Genomic DNA, 5903 nt, shown 5'->3' on the forward strand with positions numbered 1-5903 from the left:
TGAGTGGGTCGCGTAACTAATGAAAGTCTGCCGAATCGAATCTGTTGTGATCTGCTTGGTGTATTCATCTCTTGGTCTCCCTCTACGATTGTTACCCCCCACGCTGCCCTCCAATACTATATTGGTGATCCCTTGAAGCCTCAGAACATGTCCTACCAACCGATCCCTTCTTCTAGTCAAGTTGTGCCACAAACTTCTCTTCTCCCCAATCCTATTCAATACCTCCTCATTAGTTATGTGATCTACCCATCTAATCTTCAGCATTCTTTTGTAGCACCACGTTTCGAAAGCTTCTATTCTCTTCTTGTCCAAACTATTTATCGTCCATGTTTCACTTCCATACATGGCTACACTCCATACAAATTCTTTCAGAAACGACCGCATGACGCTTAAATCTATACTCGATGTTAACAAATTTCTCTTCTTCAGAAACGCTTTCCTTGCCATTGCCAGTCTACATTTTATATCCTCTATACTTCGACCATCATCAGTTATTTTGCTCCCCAAATAGCAAAACTCCTTTACTACATTAAGTGTCTCATTTGCTAATCTCATTCCCTCAGCATCACCCGACTTAATTCGACTACATTCCATTATCCTTGTTTTGCTTTTGTTGATGTTCATCTTATACCCCCCTTTCAAGACACTGTCCATTCCCTTCAACTGTTCTTCCAAGTCCTTTGCTGTCTCTGACAGAATTACAATGTCATCGGCGAACCTCAAAGTTTTTATTTCTTCTCCATGGATTTTAATTCCTGCTCCGAATTTTTCTTTTGTTTCCTTCACTGCTTGCTCAATATACAGATTGAATATCTACAACCCTTTCTCACTCCCTTCCCAACCACTGCTTCCCTTTCGTCCCTCGACTCTTATAACTGCCATCTGGTTTCTGTACAAACTGTAAATAGCCTTCCCCTCCCTGTATTTTACCCCTGCCCCTTCAGAATTTGAAAGAAAGAATTCCAGTCAACATTGTCAAAAGCTTTCTCTAAGTCTACAAATGCTAGAAACGTAGGTTTGCCTTTCTTAATCTAGCGTCTAAGATAAGTCGTAGGGTCAGTATTGTCTCACGTGTACCAATATTTTTACGGAATCCAATCTGATCTTCCCCGAGGTCGGCTTCTACCAGTTTTTCCATTCGTCTGTAAAGAATTCGCGTTAGTATTTTGCAGCAGTGACTTATTAAACTGACAGTTCGGTAATTTTCACATCTTTCAACACCTGCTTTCGTTGGGATTGGAATTATCACACTCTTCTTGAAGTCTGAGGGTATTTAACCTGTCTCATACATCTTGCTCACTAGATGGTAGAGTTTTGTCAAGACTGGCTCTCTCAAGGCTTTCAGTAGTTCTAAGGGAATGTTGTCTACTCCCGGGGCCTTGTTTCGACTCAGGTCTTTCAGTGCTCTGTCAAATTCTTCACGCAGAATCATATCTCCCATTTCATCTTCAGCTACCTCCTCTTCCATTTCCATAATATTGTCCACCAGTACATCGCCCTTGTATAGACCCTCTATATACTCCTTCCACTTTCCTGCTTTCCCTTCTTTGCTTAGAACTGGGTTTCCATCAAAGCTCTTGATATTCATGCAAGTGGTTCTCTTTTCTCAAAAGGTCTCTTTAATTTTCCTGTAGGCAGTATCTATCTTACCCCCAGTGAGCTCAGCCTCTACATCCTTACATTTGTCCTCTAGCCATCCCTGCTTAGCCATTTTCCATTTCCTGTCGATCTCATTTTTGAGACGTTTGTATTCCTTTTTGCCTGCTTCATTCACTGCATTTTTGTATGTTCTCCTTTCATCAATTAAATTCAATATTTCTTCTGTTACCCAAGGATTTCTACTAGCCCTCGTCTTTTTACTTACTTGATCCCCTGCTGCCTTCACTACTTTATCCCTCAAAGCTACCCATTCTTCTTCTACTATATTTCTTTCCCCCAGTCCTGTCAATTGTTCCCTTTTGCTCTCCCTGAAACTCTGTACAACCTCTGGTTTAGTCAGTTTATCCAGGTCTTATCTCCTTAAATTCCCACCTTTTTGCAGTTTCTTCAGTTTTAATCTACAGTTCATAGCCAATAGATTGTGGTCAGAGTCCACATCTGCCCCTGGAAATGTCTTACAATTTAAAGCCTGGTTCCTAAATCACTGTCTTACCATTATATAATCTATCTGAAACCTGTCAGTATCTCCAGGCGTCTTCCATGCATACAACCTTCTTTTATTATTCTTGAACCAAGTGTTAGCTATGATTAAGTTGTGCTCTGTGCAGAATTCTACCAGGCGGCTTCCTCTTTCATTTCTTACCCCCAATCCATATTCACCTACTACGTTTCCTTCTCTCCCTTTTCCTACTACCGAATTCCACTCACCAATGACTATTAAATTTTCGTCTCTCTTCACTATCTGAATAATTTCTTTTATTTCATCATATATTTCTGCAACTTCTTCATCATCGGCAGAGCTAGTTGGCATATAAACTTGTACTACTGTAGTAGGCGTGGGCTTCGTGTCTATCTTGGCCACAATAATGCGTTCACTATGCTGTTCGTAGTAGCTTACCCGCATTCCTATTTTTTTATTCATTATTAAACCTACTCCCGCATTACGCCTATTTCATTTTGTATTTATAACCCTGTATTCACCTGACCAAAAGTCTTGTTCCTCCTGCCACCGAACTTCACTAATTCCCACTATATCTAACTTTAACGTATCGATTTCCCTTTTTAAATTTTCTAACCTACCTGCCCGATTAAGGGATCCGACATTCCACGCTCCGATCCATAGAACGCCTGTTTTCTTTCTCCTGATAACGACGTCTTCTTGAGTAGTCCCCGCCCGGAGATCCGAATGGGGGACTATTTTTCCTCCGGAATATTTTCCCCAAGAGGATTCCATCATCATTTAACCATACAGTAAAGCTGCATGCCCTCGGGAAAAATTACGGCTGTAGTTTCCCCTTGCTTTCAACCGTTCGCAGTACTAACACAGCAAAGCCGTTTTGGTTAGTGTTACAAGGCCAGATCAGTCAATCATGCAGACTGTTGCCCCTGCAACTACTGAAAAGGCTGCTGCCGCTCTTCAGGAACCACACGTTTGTCTGGCGTCTCAACAGATACCCCTCCGTTGTGGTTGCACCTACGGTACGGCTATCTGTATCGCTGAGGCACGCAAGCCTCCCCACCAACGGCAAGGTCCATGGTTAATGGGGGGGGGGGGGGAGGGGAGGGAATCGAATCTATGAGAAATAATATTTATGGCACAGCTGGACTGCAAGAAGCGAATTGTATAGGATAAATCCTGAATCATCAAGGAAATACCAGTTTAAAAATAGACGGAAATAAGGGCTATAAACGTTTTAGAGGGAGACCAAGGCTTGACTACATCTTCATACACACTGTGCAAAACACCGTACGGTGCGTGGTGGAGGGTACCCTGAACCACAACTAATCAATTCGTTGCCTTTTCCGCTCGCAAATAGGAGATACAAACGACTGTCTATATGCAGGAACAGGTAACACTACCGTCCTGTAAGCGAATGACACACACTTTCCTCAAATTCTTCCAACAAACCAAAGTCGACAATTCGCCTTCCCTCTGACAAGCCTATGATGTTCGTTCCATTTCATACCGCTTTGCACTGAGCAAGATATTTAAACAACGTGACAGTTCCATCAGAATACTACTAATGCTGTATCCTAAAGTTACGGGTTTGTTTTTCCTAACAGCTATAGACTGCTGCTTATTATGTCCGCCAGTCCATTTGTGTATACATAAAATGATAGTGGTCGCATCATACGTTCCTGCCGGCCCTAGTGGCCGATCGGTTCTAGGCGCTACAGTCTGGCACCGCGCGACCGCTGCGGTCGCAGGTTCCAATCCTGCCTCGGGCATTGATGTGTGTGATGTCCTTAGGTTGGTTAGGTTTAAGTAGTTCTAAGTTCTAGGGGACTGATGACCTCAGAAGTTATGTCCCATAGTGCTCAGAGCCATCTGAACCACTTGAACACCTTCCTGCGCCTCTCCTGAGGCTACCTTTGTTTTTGATGAACACTTACTGGGATCTCTTACTCAAGAAGTCTTCAAGCTGCTCACATATCTCGGAACCTATTCCGTATGTTCGTACCTTCGTTAACAATGGGGCACAGTGTGAAACGCTTTCCGGATATCTAGGAATATGGAATCTGTCTGTTTCCCTTCGCCGTAGGTCTCAGCATACCATGTGAGGAAAGGGCAAACTGAGCTTCTTCACGAGTGATCCTTTCTAAAATCGTGTTGATTCATGGACATAAGCTTCTCGGTATGAAGTAAATTTATCATATTCGTACTTAGAACATGTTCAAAGACTGCCGCGCAGAGTGGCAGCGCGGTTAGAGGCGCCATGTCACGGATTGCGAGGACACTCCCGCCAGAGGTTCATCCTTCGGGCATGGGTGTGTGTGTTGTTCTTAGCATAAGTTAGTTTAAATAGTGTGTAAGTCTAGGGACCGATGTCCTCAGCAGTTTGATTCCTTACGAATTGAAACACTTTTGAACATTTCTTCAAGGATTCTGCAGAAAACCGATATTATGGATTTCGGTCTTTAATTTTGTGGATCCGTTCTTTTTTTTTTTTTTTTACTCCTTCCGAACAGACCATGGAGACTCATGGAGTACTTACCGGCTACCGTCTCGTCCTCAGCCCATAGGCGTCACTGGATGCGGATATGGAGGGGCATGTGGTCGGCACACCGTTCTTCTGGCCGTATGTCAGTTTACGAGACCGGAGCCACTACTCATCAATCAAGTAGCTCCTTATTTTGCCTCACAAGGGCTGAGTGCACCCCGCTTGCCAACAGCGCTCGGCAGACCGGATGGTGACCCATCCAAGTGCTAGCCCAGCCCGACAGCGCTTAACTTCAGTGATCTGACGGGAACCGGTGTTACCACTGCGGCAAGGCCTTTGGCGGGTCTATTATTTTACCCTTCTTATATGCCACTCACCTGCGTTATTTTTCAGTCGCTTGGAACTTTGCGCTGTGCGACAGATTTGCATTAAATGCAAACTGAGTAAGGAGTATATGTCGTAGAGCACGCATTATAAAACCGAAGTTGGATTCCATCCAGACATGGCGACTTATTGGTTTTCAACTCTTTTAGTTGTTTCTCTGCGACAGCCATGCTTGTTATCATGTTGTCCATAAGTGAGTGTCTCCATGGTCAAATGACGGTATGTTTGTTCGATTCTCCTACGTGAACGATTTCTTAAAATCGAAATTTAAGACTTCGGCTTTCGTTTTTCTATCTTAAACTGCCAGACCAAAGTGGTCAGCGAGTGACGGGATGGAAGCCTCAGACCCTTTTGGTGATTTTGCATAGGACCAGAATTTTTTTGAGTTCTCGAGCACATCTTCTACTAATATATGAAAGCAGTTGTTGTTCCATGGTTCAGACACATATCTTTTGACAGAAGCACGTATCTCTATTATCCTTTGCCTGTCGTCAATTGTGCGTTTTCTCTTGAACCGACAGTGCAACAGTCGTTGCTTCCTCAGCATTTTCCTGATTTCGTTGTTAAACCATGGTCGGTCTTCTCCCTCCTTAATCCTCTTACTAGGCACAAAGTTCTGCTAGACCACGATTTTAGTTTAAATGGTCCGCAATTCTTCTACGCCCATCTTACTGGAACTTGTGATGTTGGTTCTCTGTCTAAGTGATATTCTAATAACTGCTTATCTGGTCATTCTAACAAAAACATTATCCTACAGTTCTTATCTGATTTATTAACTTTCCTAACCATAGTTGCTACTATGACATCATGATCAATAATCCCCATCTCCATACTGAAGCTATTGATAAGGTCCACCCTGTTTGTAGCTACAAGGTGTGACTGTTTTCAGAAAACGTGTACTTCTCAAGAGTGTGCGTC

The 5903-nt window shown here is 43.2% G+C and overlaps 1 pseudogene; it reads right to left on the reverse strand.

Annotated features, from left to right (window-relative positions):
- Positions 1–4824: 4824 nt before the first annotated feature.
- LOC124797036 lies at positions 4825–4942 on the reverse strand (annotated as a pseudogene).
- Positions 4943–5903: the final 961 nt, after the last annotated feature.

This window comes from Schistocerca piceifrons, chromosome 4 (assembly GCF_021461385.2).
Source record: "Schistocerca piceifrons isolate TAMUIC-IGC-003096 chromosome 4, iqSchPice1.1, whole genome shotgun sequence".
NCBI lineage: Eukaryota > Metazoa > Arthropoda > Insecta > Orthoptera > Acrididae > Schistocerca > Schistocerca piceifrons.